General features: G+C 42.0%; 1 long non-coding RNA gene across 1 annotated transcript in view; it reads left to right on the top strand.

Annotated features, from left to right (window-relative positions):
- Positions 1-20,915, top strand: part of LOC116689561 (uncharacterized) — a 414,017-nt gene that overhangs the window by 163,597 nt on the left and 229,505 nt on the right. Inside the window, exon 2 of the long non-coding RNA XR_004332035.1 lies at positions 7,613-7,617. This is a non-coding gene — a long non-coding RNA (uncharacterized LOC116689561). The remainder of the gene's footprint in view (positions 1-7,612; positions 7,618-20,915) is intronic.

Raw genomic sequence — 20,915 nt, 5'->3', positions numbered from 1 at the left:
AGCATACATGTGTACACACACACACACACACACACACACACACCACCAAAACACCTGGGCACCTGGGATGTCCGCACCACACTCAGAAAGATGAGGTCAAATGATGCAAACTTCTTAGTTCAGAAGAAATTATCGCAGTTGTCTTTCTGCAGAGCCTAAAATCAGAGGGAAACAGCTGTGTGTGTGAGCCAAGGGGAGGGTGACCAGGTTACACACACACACACACACACACACACACCTGACCTACACTTAGACCACCCTGTCAGTCTGTCTGGGTACAGTGACATGCACACAGCAGGTCATTGCAGATTAGATCATAGACTAACTTTACTGCTGTCAATGTGAAATAACCGACTTTTGGTTATCTGGTTAAAACCAATGACACTATTGTCTTAGGCAAAAACATCAGCTGGGCATAACTATAAATTTGGAAAATACTGCAATCCCTCCAGTGTTTGTGCAGGATATAATCATTTGGATGTTTGTATTCAAATTAGTACATCTGCAAAAATTGCCCTGGGATTGCATCAGGGTGTTTGTGTAGTAGCAACTGAACGGATTGACTGGATACAATGTGGGATTTCTGAATGCAAAGGTTTATTATTAGCATAAACAAGATTATGTGTGAGCCCTCATTGCCCTTTTCTTCCCCATAAAGCTAAACTTAGATCATGGTCCAAGTGCCAGATTTCATATTTGATCCCACCTCATGGTATTTCACATGAACTGAACACCGTCACAACAATCATGCAAAATTCTGGAAAAAACAAGAAACACTCTTAGATGAGTGAAGAAGTAATCCTCTTAAATGAATCAAGAATGTGACCCAAGTCCACGGTGGCAAATGCATTGATCAATTGAGGCTGGGGGCTTTTGGGCTTGCCTCTTTAAATAAGCTGCAATTAGATAAGCATAAAAGGCAAAGGCTATTTCAGGACCTTTGATACAGCTCAGAGAGTCTCAGAGTCGTATAGTATATACCACGTTTGTTGTCAATCACTAAAGACTATGGTATTTAATGAATGTTAGCACAGTTATTTCTCACTTGTACCTTTTTCCTTATCCCCTGTCTGCATTCTATTCATATTTTCTGGTTCATTGTGGCTGCTAAGGTGGGACAAAGTTAAGAGATTTGCCAAATATGGGGATCAGCCTGTTACCTCCGCGGGGTTGACACATTACTAACATAGTTGAGCTTATCCTTCCAGAAGCATAAATATACTCAGAGCCACGCCAGGAATCCACTCTCGCAGCCCGCAATCCTCAAGTGCAGAGGCCGGCGGAAGGAATGGAAGTGCAGCCCGGGAGAAGGGGGAGGTGAATACTGCTCACAAACAGACATATATAAATAAAATGCGGGGAAGTTGCAAGCTTTTTTACTCATCTGATTATACAGTTTCTGCTCTGTCCTTACATGCAGACGGAGAATGCAGACTGGATGGCTGGGTTGATTCAAGGATAGATAGAAAGAGCGTAAAAAGAAAGAGATAGAGACATGCATGCATGGCGTATTCCAAATTCCAAATTCCATTAGGTTGATGTGTCAGCCTAAACAAAGTAGTATCTAAAGAGGCGACGCCCAGTCTTACTCTGCAGGATTGTTTAATTGATGAGCAATGAGCAATACACATGCACACAGAAAAGAAGAAGAGAAACATAAAGACTGTCCACTGTTTTGTCCCATCGGGATTCTGTGCAAGCAAGAAAGCTGAAGAAAAAGGAAAAGAAACTGGAAATACAATTAACACTCTGTATGTTCTTGTTTTAAGGAAGTTCAATGTGCTTTGCCTGTGGAAAGGTGTCAAGGCAGCATGACATTTGTTTTTTTTTGTTTTTTTGTTTTACGGTAAGATGGTGAAGAAGAGCACAGAGTAGCCAGTGTGACTGCCAGACCGCCTCTCTGCTTTCAGTGCACATGCTAATTAGAAACCTGTAGAGAGGCAGAGCAGCCGGGGACACGGCCCGCCTCGACACAGGGAGGAAAGCAGAGAAAGAGTGGAAGACAAAGAGAAAAGAGATGGGGAGGAAAGACGTCAGGACGTGAAGAAAACAGAACAGATAGAGCCGACGGAGAGGTGCAGAAAACAGCCTGACGGCGGCCTTGTTTGCTCGTGCCGTGTCGTCACTCCGCCACGGGTCAGGGTTTTTAGAGGAATGATGATGCAGCATAACCGCCTCCTGCTAATGCACAAACAAGTTGACTTTCTTTAAAACGGTGTGTGCCTGTGTGTGTGAATGTGTAATATGGGTCACGAACACTGTGCACACACAAACACATCCACACACAGATAAACATACGTGGCAACAAAGGTGATGTGACAACCTCAGTGATAAGGTTGAACACTGAATTGACCACAACATGTTTGTTTTTTTTAGTTTTTCTACACACATGTTTTCGGAGGAGTTAAAAACACGTTCCTTGAACCACTTGGATATTGCATAATAATATCAGACCCGGACTGACCATGTTCTTGGCAACATGTCTTATCTAACGTTGCCTTTGCTCTAACAACAGCCCCACTGACAGATCCGAACAGCTGGCTGCGTGTTCTCACTCTTCGTCTTAACTGCCGGCAGCAGCAAAGAGGAACAAGCCGATAAACAGAGATCGTGCATCAAAACAATGTGATGGAGGGATGAGCAAAATACTGACAAGATTTTGAGTCTCTTTCATGCGTGGGAGAAGTTTGCCCATCATGGCATGGCCCAGCATTTCAATTGGAAATTCCTCCCAGAGGATGATTTAAAAGTGCAATTAGAATTTTGCACGGGGTACAAAAAGAGAGAGAGAGAGAGAGACATGTTTTCAAGGACTTTTCAAGGGAGTGATGCAATTGCCCCTCTTCCTTGCACTTGGGTTTTTTTTTTTCTTCATAGCAACATACCATGCTATACTACCTAGTAACACACTGAGGAGCATGGCAACAGTGGTTCAATTTATCCCGCCTCCTTTTCCACTCTCCTATCTGTGTTCCTCTACATTTCTCTGTGTGCTATCATAAAGCAAATACCTTTGCATCTGACCAGAAGTGTTTGTGTGGGTGCACTGCCATTGACGGAAAACAAAAATAAGCTCTTTTTGTTTTGCCGGTGTTACTTAATCTGCAGGGATGGAGGGACAGGCAGAGAGAGAGGGAGAGAGGTGGTGGGAGGGAAGGGGCTTTGCTCCAATGCTCGGGAGTACCGGCCAATCAGAAGGCAGGATTGGCTACAGGCAGGAACAAACAGGGGTTGTTGCTGTTGGTAACAGAAATCGGATTGGCTGTCGGGAGTTCTTGCTCAATGGGATAGGTGTCTCAGCGTGTGGCTATTTTGATCACTGTTATGAATGTGTTTATCTGCTGTTATGTTCTTTTTAAACCTTGTTATTTTGGTCGCCTTCTGTTTTCACTTACAGAGGAGGACTTTGTAGTCCAGACTCTGAGGCCATGCCATAGTAAACGGTCTCCTCTGGGAGCTGAATCCCCTGAACTTTGTTACCTTTAGCTGCCGGCCTGCAGAGTAAAGGCCACATTGCGTTAGCTGGGCTGTGGAAGTAAACACACAAAAAAAGACATCCCGTAAAATGACAAGTGTATGGGAAAGATGTGACGCCAGAGGACAGGTCATTGACACTGCTGTTGTGTGTGTGTGATGCACCTGCTTCACACTGATGTAGGTCTGTTATTACAAGTCATCCACACACACACAGAACACCTTTTTTGTTACCTAACATACACATTTCCTGTTTTCCTGGGGGTTTTCTCTATCTGTAAAATCTAGCTCATGTGTGATGATTCCATGTCATGAAGTCACGCACAATCAACATGTCCTACAAACATGCAAATGTCCCTAAAGGCAACAGAATAACATGTAATCCTAGAGGTCAGCCTCAGTCAGCCTGCACCTACAGTCACACTTTGTTTACTACAGAGTCAGATGGAGCACTCAGTTCTGCACATGCCGGCTTTGTTTACATGCTGTTCCTTCCTGAAAGGGGCGGCGCCACACACCCGGCATTGCAATGTTGCTTTGGAAACAGGGCTCACACGGTAGCCAATGGGTGGGCAGGGATTATGACATATGTGTTTGTGTGTGTAAATTAATCAAATAGTGGTATCTATCTGGCAGTGTGTTTACGGGGGGGGGGGGGGGGGGGGGGGAGAAAAACACAGGGGGGTGGGGGGGGGGGGAACACACAGTGAAATAATACCAGGATCAAACACACACACGCACGCACACACACACGCACGCCACCAAGCCAATTAAAAATCCTCAGTGTTATCTCCCAAGGTGTGCCTGGATTGTTATTGTTTAAATGCTGAACATCCTTTTGACAGATGTTTTTATTGAGTTTTTCAATTACAATTCAAAGACAGAAAAAGAAATCAAGGCACATCAGTAAATAAGAATAGGCATTTGAAGATATTCCAAATATACTGTAGACATGTTAGTGGTAATTTTTACTGCTTTGGTAACACACTGACTCCCATTGTGGTGTTTAAGTAAAAAAAAAAAATAATATGAAGGAGGGACAAACAAGTACTTGCACGGATGGATACTCACCTTCCAAAATATGATCAGTGATCTTATTGAAAGTAGATAAAGCTGCAATAAAATCCCCCCCGCCCTCCCCCAGAAACTGCATAAATGAGCCCCAAATCTCTACAGAAGTGTTATATTTCCCCTTAACAACATATGTAAGTTTCTCTAGGGCAAGGCTTTGCAGTAGCCCTTCGACCTAGCTTTGCTTGGTTGGTCTGTTAACAGATTTCCACGACATTGCAATTTTATGTTTAACTTCAAGAAGACAAAATATCACCATATTCATCCTGTTATTGTTTAGTGTACAACTTGCTGGGTGACATCCAAAAGTACAAAGTTTAGGACATAGTGGAAGTTGTGCACTTCTTAAGATTGCCCTTATTCTTGTTCTTGTGACAGTCTTTTTTTTAAAGTTTTTTTTTCAAAAGTAGGATCCTGAGTGTCTGTTTATGTGTTTCTTTTTACACATGCATGAGTGGACATGTTGTTCATGTGTGTGTGTTTTCCTTATACAGCTGTTATTGTTAGTTGTGTCACCGGTTTCAGGTTCCTTTACCGTCAGGAACTTGTCTTCCAGTTAACACTCACTTTATCATTGTGCACATACACACACACACACACACACACACACACACACACACACACACATAACAGCAGCTTTGCTCTCCACCCAATTATACAATGTGGAAAACTCAACACAACACAAGCTAGAAAAGATTCAAGATTAAATATCCTTTAAAAATCCCACAATGGGGAAATCTACACTGTTGCAGTAGCCAGATATGGGGGGGAGGTTGGGGGGGGGGGGGGACAAGACACAGATAAACAAACAATAGATAAATATAAGTAAAGAAAATAAATTGTAAAATATATTTATCACATTTTTATTGCACGGATTATCAGTCTGTGTGTGTGTGTGTGTGTGTGTGTTTGTGTGTGTGTTCCGTCCATGTGGTCTACTACTACTTTTTCAGACATTGGCAGATGTGTAAAGATTAAAATGAGCGTCAACGTGCTCTGTGTTTTTGTGTGTTTTCTTGTTGTGTGTGTGCATGTGTGTGTGGTGTGTGTGTGTGTGTGTGTGTGTGTGTGTGCGTGAGTGAGAGCCGATATACAGCAGGAGCCACGTGCACCCTACCAAACAGGATGCAGCTGCTGCAAGTGTAACAGTAGCTTTACACTAGTGTGTGTGTTTTATTGTTCATTTCCTTAAAACAATGATGTCTTTGTTATCTGTCTATCCTTTGTCGCTGCTCTCCTAAATCCACAAGCAGCTCTTAAGCTAAACGTGCCCTAAGGACAGGAGAGAAGTAATCTAATCAGTACTCCCCTTTTATTATTACACAATCCAGAAAGCATGTGAGCGCAATCAGGTTTGCTTAATCACTGGAAAACGGGGAAGTAGTAATTGAGTGACAGTTCACCTTTAGAATTAATATGGACACGGAAATTTGATCCCCAGACTTGCCACTGGGATGTGATATGAGATTGAGAACAGCCCGGTGTGGAGCTGAGGATTCAGTCTCCTGCTTCAGGCCCCTTTAGAAACGTGAGTGATGGCCGACAGAGACATTGAACCCATTGAATCCAGTTTGTTGCATTGCATTTCGCGGTGTGAAAAAAACTGCACGCCATCTTGGACAGTGTCTCGCACCCACTCCATGGCTTGCTGCTCAATCACAGGAGCACTTTTCAGTGATAGACTCATTCTCCCAAAATGCACCACAGAGCGCCACGGGAAGTCATTCCTGCCTGTGGCCATCAAACTTTATAACGCCTCCCTCTGAGTATCTGACACATAGACACTTAGAGAGGTTGAAACTAGACATTATTATCTGTTTTGTGCAATAACGCTAGCTTGTAATGTGTTCAATACTCAACTGCTACTATTATTATTATTATTATTATTACATTTCACCATTGCAACACCTTAATTATGTTAATTATGTAAATACTGTATCATGATATTCCTATAACTATGTAAATATCCACACTCCTTATATTTCTTCATACTATTTGTGCAACTGTGACACAGAGTTTCCCTTTGGGGATCAATAAAGTATTTCTGATTCTGATTCTGATTCTGAAATAAAGTGGGAAAAACCACAATGAAATAAGTACCTTCGTAATAGTTAGAAAAACCTTTTTTTTTCTCTTGAGTCCAATGTGAATCTGAAGTGGGTCGCTTGTCCCAGTCTAACACAACACAGTGTCAGACAGACAGTTTAAGAAACAAAGAAAGGAGCCAGCCAACCACAACCTCCCCTTGCAGCCTCCTCGACTCTACCCAGCAACTACTGTACACTCACTCTAAACCAATCTGTTTCTGTTGCATGCATGTACTCACAGACCACAGACAAAAGATTCAACTTGGTTTGTGAGTCAATGAGCATCTGCTTGTTTCTCAGTTTGCATACGTGTGCGTTTGTGTAGATCTTTTGTGTCAGAGCACGCGGCTGCTTTCTGCACGCATGCCTGCATGTACTGTACTGTACTGCAAGAAGGAGGAATTAGGAAGTTATGCATCTGCTGTTTGTCTTCATTAAATAATCGTATATTTTACAGTATCTCGTACTGTGTGCAGCATGTGTGTGGGTGGCCTCTAATTTGCAGATATACATGGGGGCTCTGTGTGGGCAAGCTGTAGTCACAGCCCCGGAGCAAGGCAAACTCTCACTGACGTCTGACTTGGAAAGTGACAAAGACGGACTCTGTTGCCTTTGTGGGTGAAAGCGAAAGAATCCAGCCTTTGAGCGTCCCTCTTTGATTGCGTGTGTGTGTAGGTTGGTAGGTGGGTGTGTGTATGAGCATAAGGGAACTTTATGTAATTCCTACCGCAAATGAAGGGGTGTCTCCAGCCTTATTGATGATTGGTTAGGGTTAAGAGAGTCTGATTTCAGATGGTTTTATATACGTTATTTCTTTTTTCTTTCTTTCTTTCTTTCTTTCTTTCTTTCTTTCTTTCTTCTTTCTTTTGTTCTTTTCACACTTTCTCCAACACACTTTAAATGAACAATGTCCACATATAAATTACAGTGGAGTTTGCAATTTCCCTCCCCCAATGCTGTCATCCTCTTCCTCCTATCAGTAAGTGTACTATAGGTCTATATCTTGTGTGTGTGTGTGCGTGTGTGCATTTGGGCCATACTGCGTCCTTTCAGCCCTCCCAGCTCTCTATCTTTGCAAAGCCAGACATGAGTCGCCTGTTGTTCAAATACAAATCCTCTTTGTTGGCACGGATTCAGAAGCAGTAAATGTCTCGTCGAACGCACGCAAACATGAATAAATGCATGCACGCACAAGTCCCCAAGGGCCTGCTTCCTTTGATCTGGATCTTACTCAGCCATAGACAGTGCAGCAGGTGCGAGGCAGCCGTCAGGTGTACGTGTAAGAGAACAAGAGTGTGTATATGTGTCATCAGCCATATGACCTTTTAGATGCAAACTACACACCTTATGCAGCCACTCAATAAAGCCTCCATACAAACACTCGCTTTCACCCTGTCTCCAAAGCAGCTGCAGTATTGAGAAAACACCCTGACTGGTAAGAACACCAACCAAGGGCAAATCACAGCCACTTCTAGGCAGATATTCCACCAATCATGTGGCTGAGGCTGAATGCATTCACCAGCTAAGCCAATCAGGGATAAACACAAGGATAACCAATAGCAGCAGGAGCCAGAAACTGCAGCAGTTAGAGATAGAGATAAACCAATCAGAACCTGAAGATTGAATCCATTGATGTGTTGTTTTTAAAGCTCTCCTGAGAACTTTTCCTTTAAAGTCAAACATGTAGGAGCTTAATGCCCTTACTTTGTAATCCTTACTTTATAGCTATTAAAGTTACAGAACAAATCCTTCCATGTTTTTTCAAGGATACTCAGAAGTTGAAAACAGACAAAGGTCTTTTGTAGATGTTGCAAGATGATGAAATCACAGAAATTGGCAGAGCAAACAACATGTTTTTTTATAAAGGTTGTGTTTTCAAAAAGTTACTATACTTCATAACTGCCTGTTTACGCATGCTCTTTTGTTTGTGTGTATGCATGTCTTTATGGTTCTGTAGTTGTGCCAGTGTGTTTGTCCCGGGTCACCCTAAACTCTCCGACTTCATGGACAATAAAGCAGAGAGGCGTGTCATTGACACACGTGCTGCCAACTGTTGCTGAGACACAAAGCGGCTATAAAAACCACTTTACTGACTGCAAGGGCCCCCCTCCCCATTACCACGGCACACTCCAAAATCATGAGCCACACACACACACCCCTATCCTGACTCCATTGTCCCAAATGAATGAGTGGAGAGGGGTGTCTGTGTGTGTGTGTGTGTGTGTGTGTGTGTGTGTGTGTGTGTGTGTGTGTGTGTGTGTGTGTGTGAGACTGTGTACTGTATGTGTGTGAGGACAGCTGGCTCTCTGGCTCCATCAGTAGCAGCTGCCCCAGCCTCAGGCCTCAGGGTGGAACAGTGCAGATTAGAGGATGGCTGGGGTGAAGTGTGTGTGTGTGTGTGTGTGTGTGTGTGTGTGTGAGTGTGCGTGTGTGTGTGTGTGTGTGTGTGTGTGCATGTGTGTGTGTGTGTGTGGCAAGGGGACGTGTGGCCCAGTCTGGAACCCTTGGCTCAATGAATGGGAGAGAGGACCTCTCCCCTTCTTTGTCCCACCCACTGTGTCATTTTTATTTTTCATAGCCTCTCCCTTTCTATTTTTGTTTCTTGTAACCCCCCAAAAAAGAAAGACATTTTTTTCTAAATGAAAAAATGAAGATGCAATGTAATTAGAGGGATAGAAGAGGGAGACTAAGACAATGAAGACAATGAAAGTAGCCAGCGACAGCCAGTCCAGAGGCGAGACAGTAGGATGGAGACAGCGACAGACATGGAGAGGTTTTGGTCCCCACTGGGTGCTGAGTGGGGGCCAGTTATGGTGGCTTAGCGACAGCTGTTAGCCTATAGGATATCTGAGCCAGGCCCTTTCAAAGGCTATGAAGAAGAATAGAGGGGCCACTTTTCTGCAGAGTGTGTGTGCAGAACACAAAAAAAGAAGAGCTTTTGTGATAGATGGGTGTGGATTCTTGCCAAGACATAAAGAGTGGCACACTTCACCCAAATGTCTCTGCAAATGAAAAGAGCACTCTGGCTGGACTGATAGAAGGAAAGGAGGCTAGCGGCCATTTATAGCCCTGTTTCCATCCATGTTGATTTATTAAGACACAATGGCATGCCCAAGACAGAACCACAGTTTGTTGACACAGAGGAGTCATTCAGAGCTTCACAACAACATGATATTGACATAGCAGCGAGGGCTTGTGGGACTGTTTGAGGCCATTTTTACAGTTTATTGTCCGTCTGGATTTATTTTATAAAAATCTTGTAAAACATCAACCCTGTTGTCTACAGTCAAGATAGGAACATCATTTTTTAGGACAAACTGGGTTATTACAACATTTGGGTTACAGTGAGGTCACTTGCATGTTAAAAATGGTTGTAGGGCCTTAAAGACAACTAAATAAATAAAACGGAACATGAATCTTCCAGATATGTATTGATATCACAGACAGAGAAGTAGTACATAAGCCATTTTTCTTTCTAAAACACTTCTCATATGTCTTGGGAGTCACACTGTGAAGTAATAATCATTATAACTTATAAAGTTGACAAAATACATACATTTTTTCAAATAAGGTCAAGACACTTTTGCTCTAATGACATTTACTTATGCCAATAATAACATAATAATGTCATATTTATTGATACATACTGCTACACAAGCAAATGCGTGTCAAAAATGTGCTCCTCTTGGCCTTCCATACAGCCTATTGGCCTTTTTGTCCCCTCTGGCCTTCCATACAAGATGGTGACATTGTCTCCCATATATGGGCATACTGGGGCCTCCATTTCCCTAAAAAACAGAGAAGAGAGACGGAGCCGCGAGCTAGCGGCAGAAATGAGCCAAAACGCGCTGAAAGATGGACTTAAAGTGGATCAATCTTGGATGTAACAGTTTGGATTTAAAGCCCAACAACCCCGAAAAAGGCTGGAAGTTCCAGGCTCAATAGAAAATCACCTGTAGAGGCTAGAAAGACCCGGAAGAGACCTCCACAACCGCTAACTCGTTACCTTTCAGACGCAACCATTGGTAAGTCGCTGGCTTGTGCTGTATGGTTGATAAATGATTAAACTATGAATCAGAGGTGCTATTTTTACGTGTGGGCGAGTGTCTCGGGCTCAGAGGGTCAAAAGCTCCATTCTGGTGGGATCCAACCTTGACTTTAAAAACATCATCAAAAGTACACAAACTAAAGGTTAAAAGACCTGAAGACCTTTGTGTCATATGTTTGCAAAATCCAGGTCATGGAGAAAAATGATGGAAAAGGCACACATTAGGTGGAGACAGTATACTGTTAATATCACTATGAGATATCCTCAAAGAAAATAGTGCAATGTCTCCCTCCTTGCGTTATTTAACTGCTTTCATCACATGCTAATGCAAGACTGACTCCCAGCTGATTAGTGGATCTAGATTCTCTGTACACCCTCCACACTTCTGTCCTCCTCCTCCTGCTCTTCCTCCTATCTTACGTCCTCCAAACACACACACACAGCAAACCCACTGACCCTTGTTGCCCAGGCAACATGTCAGTCTGATCCAGAGTGACAACTCTATTGAGGTTGTCATTGTCTCCAATGACAACCCGCGAGCAATGCTTAATTGGGGTGAGGGATGCCCCAGAAATTACAATGACGGTTGATTCAATTACGGAGCCTTTTGTCTGCTTTTTATTCCGCACGACGTTATTAGCCATAATGAGTTAGCTTGTCTCAAAACACAACATTACCAGGGGAAAGCAAACAAAGAACAATGCTTTTTTTTTTTTTTTTTTTGAAAATGTGTTACATGAGGGTATTTGATCCCTCATGGGCAGTGAGATCAGGCTAATGACCGCCTGTGAATGGCCCATTCAGGGGATGCCAGAAAATGTGTCCAAAGTTATATTAACGGCAGCAACTGTCTGGGGTGACTGAGCAGATCTGGAGTGTGTCTGCGAGCGGTGAGCCAATCAGCTGGAAGGAAACATCCAACAGAGGAGAAACGAGATGACTGGGATCTAATGCACGTCTACGTTTACAGTGGGTGAAGCTAAAAATCCAAATCTGATTTTTACCTAGTAGTAAAGATACAAATCTTGTGAATGTTATAGAGCTCTGCCCAAATTCTTTAAGGAAGACTTCTAAATAACTTCCATCACCACCATATCTTTCTAGAACGATTCAGCTGTTAAGAGGCGTTCATTTTTCAGTAAAGCAATCAAAATTGGCCACAAAATTCATGATCCACGGCACGATATCCTGCTTTAAATGTCTTCTTTCTTGTCTTTTCAGGCAAATGCGAAACCCTCCTCCTCCCCTTCCACCTCTCTGAGTTCCTTTTCCTCCATCACCAGTGTCTAGGCTCCATCGTGGGGATTATGCTCCATATTATGCTTATGTACAATACATCTTTGCATTTCTGCAACAAAGTCTCTCCTGATTGAATTGTTCTTATGTATCATATTGTACGCTGCATAACAATACACAGTGATCACATTGTCTCAAATGCACGGTTGAAATCCAGGTAACAAGTCTGGTGCTGAGTCTACATAACAGTTTATCATGCACTTTGGTTTAAAAAAAAAAAAAAAGTTTGGATCTTGCGTAGTGATAGATTTGGAACAGCCAACCATTGCGGTTAATCTCAGAAACCACATTAGTGAGTGAAGGTTAATTCCACCCTCAGCTGTCGGGAAAACCTTTGCGTGTTTGGCAGTTATCCTCGGAAACCATTTAGCAGGTAATGACAAAGCAAACAGGACACAAAATGTGTTTATTTGTAGTTTTATGCACTTAGCTGAATTTAAAAGCAAGGAAATACACAATTTAAAACAACCACAGAGAGACAAAAAAGTTGTTTGGAGATTCAGCCATCTGGACGTGAATGAATAGTCACTGTATATGTATAAGGAACTGCATGAGCAATCATATTAAAATAGAAACTTGGATTCATACCTCTATGTAATCTCACTCTGACACTACAAGTCTGCTGTATTTACATTAGCAGGTTCATGAGATCCAACGAAAGGCAAATGAGGCAGAAATGAAAACAAGTCTAATGTATCCAAAGTAAAGAAATGGGGATATTTTTCAATTTCATTACTTTTTAATAATGTAAAGTAGATTAAGTGCTTATAGAAATATACATTTTACCCATATGATATGATGGCATGGGACTACTTGTAATGCAACAATGCGAAACGTTTGGAACTTGTAATGCGCTCTCATTACTTTAAATGAAACGGTGTATTTTGTAAGATACAAATATATTACTATGACTTTTTCACCCTCATTCAGTGTACGACAATCAGTAATGTAACATATAATTAACACCCAACACTCTTGATTGCAGACACAGATGAAAACCATTGCTATCTCATATGGTCGGTAAATTGCAGCCACCATTGATGCCCCTATTTACCCCAGAATGAGTATCAACAAGCAGAGAGAACCAGCTGATTTGGATGGCCTTTGACACAGTAACTTGGGCCCCCTGGTCTTCTTTTCCTGACACACTCCACCATTTTCTACCAAATTTGTCAGATTGTTATCTAACTCAGATGACGGATTGGATGGGAAAAACACACACACACACGCACACACCTGTCCACAACAAATAGAAGTCATGCTTTTGCTGTTGTGTGTGCAAACATACACATATGGACGCGGAGTCTTGCGCGTGCGTATACACAAACAGAACATACTGTCACAAGCATAATTGGCATTTTGCCTGTGGACTGTTTGCACTTACAACAACACAGGTTGCTGCATGGCTGATAACAATCTGTCTACTTAGCTATCTAGCTTCGGACCCCCTGGTTTCTGCGACCCAGCATCAGCCTACCTGTTTGCAACCTCTAAAGCCCTGATTGAAGTAGACAGGTTTATTAGAGTAAGACCCCATCCTTAAATGTACAGCAACACGTCAGGTAATCCCACTTGAAGGCCACTGCAGACCACTCTGTCTGAGTGGCCATCAATCCACCAATCAACCGTAGACACGGTTCTGGTTGGTTTGTAATCAGCATGATGCACTGTCTAACTTACACGGACGTAATTCGTGACCTCATGGGTGGAAATGTACTTTCCAAATACTATAAGAGTATGTTGTCACTGTAACATAGTTGTGTATGTGAGAGCACTTGAACACAGACACACTACTACTGTATACAGCACTGTGCTACTCTTACAAATGTAATATTTTGCCCAGTAAATAGTTTTACTGTAACATTGCATCAGTGCACTTTTCAACCACTCTCACATAACTTTCACTCTAGAACATTGTAAATGTAGATATAAGCCTATGAAAGACAAAAGAGCTTTAAAATAAAAGTGTTAACCATTTGATGTAAATGCTTCATTTTGTAGATGTGTGTATGGCGTTTTGAATGCAGTGTTTAATTTTTAAAGGAGATGTGAGGCTTTTTGCATTTGATTTGTGCAGTTTTTGGGAAACGTGTGTAGAGTTTTGAAAATATTTGTAAATGGTTGGGAAAAAAACCTGTAAGTTCACCAAACACTACACAAGACCAATGCTGCAGACTGAGTAAAATCTAATTTATTTCTCTCCATATACCCAAATCACCAGGACCAGTCAACATGTCAATTCAACCAGGGGAGACATATTTGCAGATATGCAAACATGATTTGCAGTTTTCATACAGCTAGTGTGCTTACACTGTTAGCTCTGTTACACTACATCCATTACAGGTTACAATTGCAGTAAAAAACCAACAACAAACCAAATAAAACACATGAAAAAAACTGAAAACACAGTACAGAAAATACCAGACTTACCTGGAGCATTTTTATAGTGCTTAAATCTGAAAGGTGTGTCTACAATTACGCACCTGATGGCTGTGTTTCACACATTGGCTCAGAGGTGAGGTCATTTGACAGTCAGTGCTTTGGAATTGCAAGGAAGTGACATCATGGTATACTTCTGTGTCTAATGTATACACACATGTTTAGTGTTTTGTGAGTCACTGCGTGTATTGTCTTGCAAAAAATGGGAAGCTGACATTGTGCTTATAGTGGTGCACATCTGGGCTGGCGTTTTGCTCATTGAGTGTAAGGTTTTGATAATTGTGACTGTAATACTTTGGATTTCAGTGTGCAAGCGATTGGAAAAAACTGTAGTTGTCACCTTTAGGTAATAAAAAAAAAAGACTGTTCTTATAAGCCTGCGGGAATCCCAAATGTAAATGTAGGCAGACAGCATGGAGCGCGCACACATGCACACAAAGACGCACACACAGAGTTGACACAGTAGCAAATTTACATTGGCTTGAGGCGGCATTTGCGTTTTGTAATAAAACTATTTACCGTAAGATTGCTGCAAGAAAGGCAGGTGCATGTGTGTGTAAATGTTGGCTGCAAACATTGTATACCCAGCAGTACATGCAAAAGCCTGTTTTAAAATCAATACAGTGCTATATTGTACATACACTGTGTAAATAAGGAGTAAGGTGGGCACTGGTTGATTGATCTGTGTCAATAGGGTAATACGATTTTTAAAAACAAAATATTGATCACTAGATGTACTTTCTGCATGTATCTTTATGGCGTTTTTACTCTGCATGGTACCTGCTCGACTCTACTCGCCCTTTTTGGTTTTCCATTACAAAAAAAAAGTCCCTGGTACCTGCTTAAAGGTACTTTTTGTAGTACTACCTCAGTCGAGGTTCCAAGCGAGCTGAGAAGATGCCAAAAGGTGACGTGAAAACCTGCAGGCTGCTGATTGGTCGGAGAGAACCGTCACTATTCGCTGCGTCATTGCTCGGAGGGGGAGGGGGGGTGGGGGATGTCCTGACCAACCTCCCCCCCCCCCCCCGTGTTTAAATAGTTCAGCCAACGTTTTTTTTTTTTGCTGCCTCCAGCTTCTTTTTAAACTAATTTGTCTTTTGGCTGAGGCAACAGCCACAGGCCGACAATCAAAAGCAACACACCTTCGGCGTTCTGTGTTTGTGTGTGTGTGTGTGTGTGTCGTGCACTCGCCATTTCCAGCAGTTTCCTGCTATGACAACCAGCCGGGACTCGCCTCACGCATGAGGCGGTACTGGAAAGAGGAGGACGGTGCTCAGTCGAGGCGAGCCGAGTCGATGCGAGTTGAGCAGGTCCAATTAATGGAAAAACACCCTAAGAGCAGTTGTTAAGAACTTTAATTATGCACAGCCATGGTTCTTCTTACATCCGCTTGTGCACTTGTTTCTAGCACATGTGCACAACAGCGCACATGCACAAGTGTGTGCATCGGAGGATTCAACACCATCTCCTTAACCTCAAGAGCTTGCTGCGACTCGGTTACGGCGTGTTTTGTTTACTCTGCCATATCTAAGAAACCCACAGTATTTCTCAGATAGAGTTCAGGTTAGGGTGTGAAACTGGATTCCGTATTGGCATACTCTCACACCCAAGTAACAGCACACTCAGCCGGTCCACAGTAGACCCTGAGCACCGCGGAGGAAACTGAGACAGAGGAGAGAAAAGGTGAAAGATCAGCCTGGCACTCCTCTGTGACATGAGGCTGTCTGGGCAGACGCCCTAATCCTTAACTCGGGGGGGGGGGGGGGGGATTCCATTGGCCTCTCCATGGGTTAGCAGAGCCTGCTTCAGGGAAGGAGTCAAGTATTGAAGAGATGAGAGAAGGCGAGGTGGTAAATACCTGTGGAATTTGGTCTTTTGCAGAAAAGACAGAAAGAGTTGAATGTTGACACGCGTGTGTGTGTGTGTGTGTGTGTGTGTGTGTGTGTGTGTGTGTGTGTGTTTGGGCCAGGTTTTGCTACATTTGTGGGGACCAAAAACTGTGAATACAGTATACTTATGTGGACCTGACAGCTTTGTGGGGACAAAATGCTGGTCCCCATAACGTTAAAGGGCTTTTTAAGGAATAAGACTTGGTTTTAGGAGTAGGGTTAGAGTTAGGTTATGGTTAGGGTAAGGGTAAGGGATAAGGTTAGGCATTTAGGTTTGATGGTTAAGGTTAGGGTAAGGGGCTAGGGAATGCATTATGTCAATGACTGGTCCCCACAAAGATAGCCAGATACGACTGTGTGTGTGTGTGTGTGTGTGTGTGTGTGTGTGTGTGTGTGTGTGTGTGTGTGTGTGGCAGGCAAAGGCATTGTGAGATGAGTTCCAGAGAGATCAGAGGAGAAGCTGGAAAGTCCGAGCTGACTCACCACACTGTCACCTTCGCAAAACGATGACACCCAGCAGGAGAGAGAAAGGGAAAGAGACAGACAGACAGACATGAAGATAGACTGAAAAAATGCAGCAAGGCTACAAGCATGCCATCTGAAAGTCCAGCTGAGGTATTATTTCCTTGGGTTTATGTTTGCTGCCAGCTTTCACCACCCTGTCTGCTGCTGGGAGCAGCAGCCACACAGCAAATGCTGTTTTTTTGTTGAGCAGAAGATGTTTGAGGGCTTTGAAGTCTGAAAGACAGAGAGAAAAAAGGATCTTAAGATGAACCTCTTTGATCACATGTCAGGGAGTTTTGGTCTTTGTTGAAGAGATGAGTGAATTAAAATAACTTTAGTGATCTGGTGTCATGTAAGTCCACACCAGCAGCATACAGTACTTTTGTCTGAACTCGGCTCTGTCATTGAATCACTTTTGTATATAGATTAGTTGATGCAATTGAGCTTTTGGAAGATCTTTTGTGTGTGAAAAGGCAACAAAGAGATAGAGAGTAATCTTTTATCAAATGATACATTTACTGGAGGATTAATCACACTAGAAGGGCAGATAAGCTTAACCTCTCTAAATACCCTTTCACAGCACAAAGCGTAAATAATCTTGAGGCACTGCTGCTGGAACATCATCACACAGTAAGGGCTTCTTCTGAGTGGCCGAGTTTAAGACATAGATATATTATTAGTTCATGATCTTTTTTTCTGTGTTGCTTCAGCTTTGACCTAAAACACTCATGGTCCTATAAACACATTCAAACCAGACAACTTACTGAAGTGGGACTTTTATTGTTCTGGCAAATGCAAGTCGCTTTGATGTAATCGTCAGCAATGTCGAAGTAAACCACCGTCTAATGTGAGCCAGACTTCCCCTTTTCTCAGCAGAGCAGAACTTACCTACATCCTGTTTTCCTCCACTGGCCAGGTCTTTGAAGAGAGGGGGAATGGGTCGCTGTAGCCAAGCACAAAAAGACTAAAAACGATAAGGCAAGGGGTAAAAATAAGCCATGAATGTGTACCTGTTGGGTTAATACAGTTAATTGGGACTAAACTTTAAGGTGTTGACGAAATAGGCAGATGGCAAAGAACTAGTCGCGACAAAGTCCGACTATGCCGATGATTTATTTTTCCTCAAAGTTGCACAAAATGCAAAGACTACAGTCAACAGCCAACGGCTGTAGCATGTACGTTCTGAGCCTGCGTGAGAGGAAACGACTCTCCATGCCAGCACGTGTCTCTCGTTTGGCCTCTTATGGACGCAATGTGCAAAAATAGATATTTGAATAGTTGGAACCTCTGTGCTTTTTATAAGGAACATGTGAACGTAATTTTTGGCCGTTTTTGACAGCCCTGTGCGTATTGGATTGATCAGATGTTGAATTTCAATGAGCCGTTTGTGCCCTCTGGACTTTAGTCATTTGCTTGCTTTCTTCTTTTGTTTTTCTCCTCGTGCAATTCGCTTAAACCTCGTGTTGTCGTCCCGCCAACCTGGACATTTTTTGTTTTTCTGAGTCAAAATTTAAAAGGACAAACCTTTTATCAAGGTTATGGTCGTCTTTTTCGACCCCTTTTTGTGACTTTTCCCCCAATGATTTTGTCACTTTTTCAACATTTGTCGACTTTTTTTGAGCCTTTTGAAATTTTCGTGGCTTTTTCCCCAAATTTTTAAGTCTTACTTTTTTTATTTTTACATTTGTCACTTTATTTGACATTTGTTCACATTTTAGTCACTTTTAGTGACATTTTTCTCTCTTTTTTTAACGTTCTTTTACCAACTGTTTTTTCTCCAAATGCTATGAAATTGAAAAAAAAACACAAATTCAATAAAAGTAGTGAACTGATTATTTATTTAATTTGAGCGTTGTTGGGAACCATCCACGTTACTTTTTTAGAAAATTAGTGACATAAAAACTTTTTGGAAAGCGGTCCAGTTTGACCCAAAGACATCAGAAGGGTTAAGCTGAACGGCCAATCAGAGTGAGTCCTCTCACCAACGGGCTCCGATGCCAGGAAAAAAGCAAGGGTCATGTAATGACGACGGTGCAGGACACACTGCAAAAACTTCGTTGCCAACTTAGAATGACAGTCTCCGTGGGGTGGCAGGGCCATCCGGCTTTCTCATCAACATTTTGTTGCTGTCCTGTGAACCTTGCATCTCAAAAAATCCAACCTCTAGGGACCTTTGTGGCTGGTGTAATGTTCAGATAACCAAATGGTTAGTTCCATACTTGCTGGGGCTGCACATACATGACATAAAATGACATAAAAAAACATTTAATAATAATAATAATACATTTTATTTATAATGCCCTTTACATTTCAAATGAAATCTCAAAGTGCTACAGTAGCAAGGAGTTAGAAACAGTTCACAGAATGTAACAAAATCAAAAAATAGCAATAAAACACCATAAGACTAAAATTAAAACTATGACTTTTAATTGGCCTTTCGAAATAGGAATGTCTTTAGGCCCTTCATTTAAAGTACAACCAGGACAGCAGTCCGCACATGTAATGAGAGAAGTGCACAGGTACGTGGGTGAATGAGAAAGGGAGAACCCATACACATGTTTAGCTGGGAAATCATGATCTGATGTGGCTTTTTAATTACGTGTGATATGTCCCTAACCTTGATTTTACATTGGGATCTCATTTTGGGGAAAAATATTTGAATGTTACAAAAATCCGAAAAAAAGCCTGTATAAAAGGAGGAAATATCGGAGGTGAAGAGAAAATCCGGCCAGGCAAGATGAGTCGAATATGGTTAGCTTGTTCTTACTGTCTTTCTTTGAAATTTATGTGTGGAAAAAACAGAGAATCAGGTCGTCCGGAAAATTATAACATACATACAAACTTTCTCTGGCATGATTAATTGTTGAAGATGGAAGGAGGTCAGAAAGTGCAGGTGCAGTCCTGTGACCACAGGCAGGCGGAGAACTGCATCAAACATCTTCTCCTGCATTTACCTCCTGGCACGTGGGCATGCATGTTTGTTTGAAGCGGCTGCCAGACCTAGCTGTAAGTGATGCTGAGTAAAAAGGAGGAGAGGGGAAGTTATGTCCAGCTGAGCACATAGAGTGAAGCCTCCAACCAGCTGCAGAGTGAGTAATCTGCTGAGAAAAAGAGGATGGAGGTTAAAACGGCACAGTAGTTCCATTAATTCTGTCTGCATCTAACCCTCCCCATACAAATGTTATATGCTCCAGGTTAAGGTGCCTGTAGTACAGCCCGGATTGCTTCATTGCTGACAGAAATTCAGCCGGATGTCACTCTTTTTACCCAGTATGGAGCTAGATTTGTTTCTTTATTACATGCCAGACAATAACTGATATGAGAGGAGAAAAAATGTTTGAGAGAAAGAGTTATCACACTGATAGAAATAAAAGCATTTTATGAGAGAAAAAGAAATAGTTGAGAGAAGAGGTTTTCACACCAAAAGCCAAAAATAATAATATTTCAGACTTTTCAATATAAATTTGAGATTTTTAAAAGATGTTTTCATAGCTTTTTCACAGGTTTTGAGAGCGAGAAGAAAAACGTTTTGAGACAAACACATTTTTTTGAGAACATTTTTTTCACACTGATTGCAAAAAATAGTATATATTTAAGAGTTTAAAAAAGTATTTTGGGAGAGATTTTTTGCTATTGGTATGAATTTTTATTTCTCACAAACATTTTTTTCTCTCGTATAATGCTTTTTTTGCTATCAGTGTGATGACTTTTTCAAACTTTTTTTTTTTTTTCTTCTCTCAGATCATTTCTTTTCTCGCATGTAATAAAGAAACAAAATCTAGCTCCATATCAGGTACATTCCGCTTTTTTTGTGTTGGAATTTTAAACTCCGGTGGATTTATGATGACTATGGTTAGCTGCTCCTCATATCTCTGTAGGGTAAATCCAGACATCCATCCAGCTAGACTATTGGTCCAATCTGAGTTTTCTGTTGCGCAACTAAGACAACTTTTAAACGTGCATATTCCGCCAAAACAAATTAATTCCCGAGGCAATTTTGCAGAGGCTCTGCCCGGTGCTTAGCCCCACCCATGATGACTGTGATTGGGTTAAAGAAATGCCAATAAACCAGAGCATGTTTTTCTCCCATCCAGGAATGCTGTGTGG

The sequence above is a fragment of the Etheostoma spectabile genome, chromosome 5 (assembly GCF_008692095.1).
Source record: "Etheostoma spectabile isolate EspeVRDwgs_2016 chromosome 5, UIUC_Espe_1.0, whole genome shotgun sequence".
NCBI lineage: Eukaryota > Metazoa > Chordata > Actinopteri > Perciformes > Percidae > Etheostoma > Etheostoma spectabile.
The sequence above is the reverse complement of the archived record's forward strand: the minus strand, read 5'-3'. Positions and strand labels throughout refer to the sequence as shown.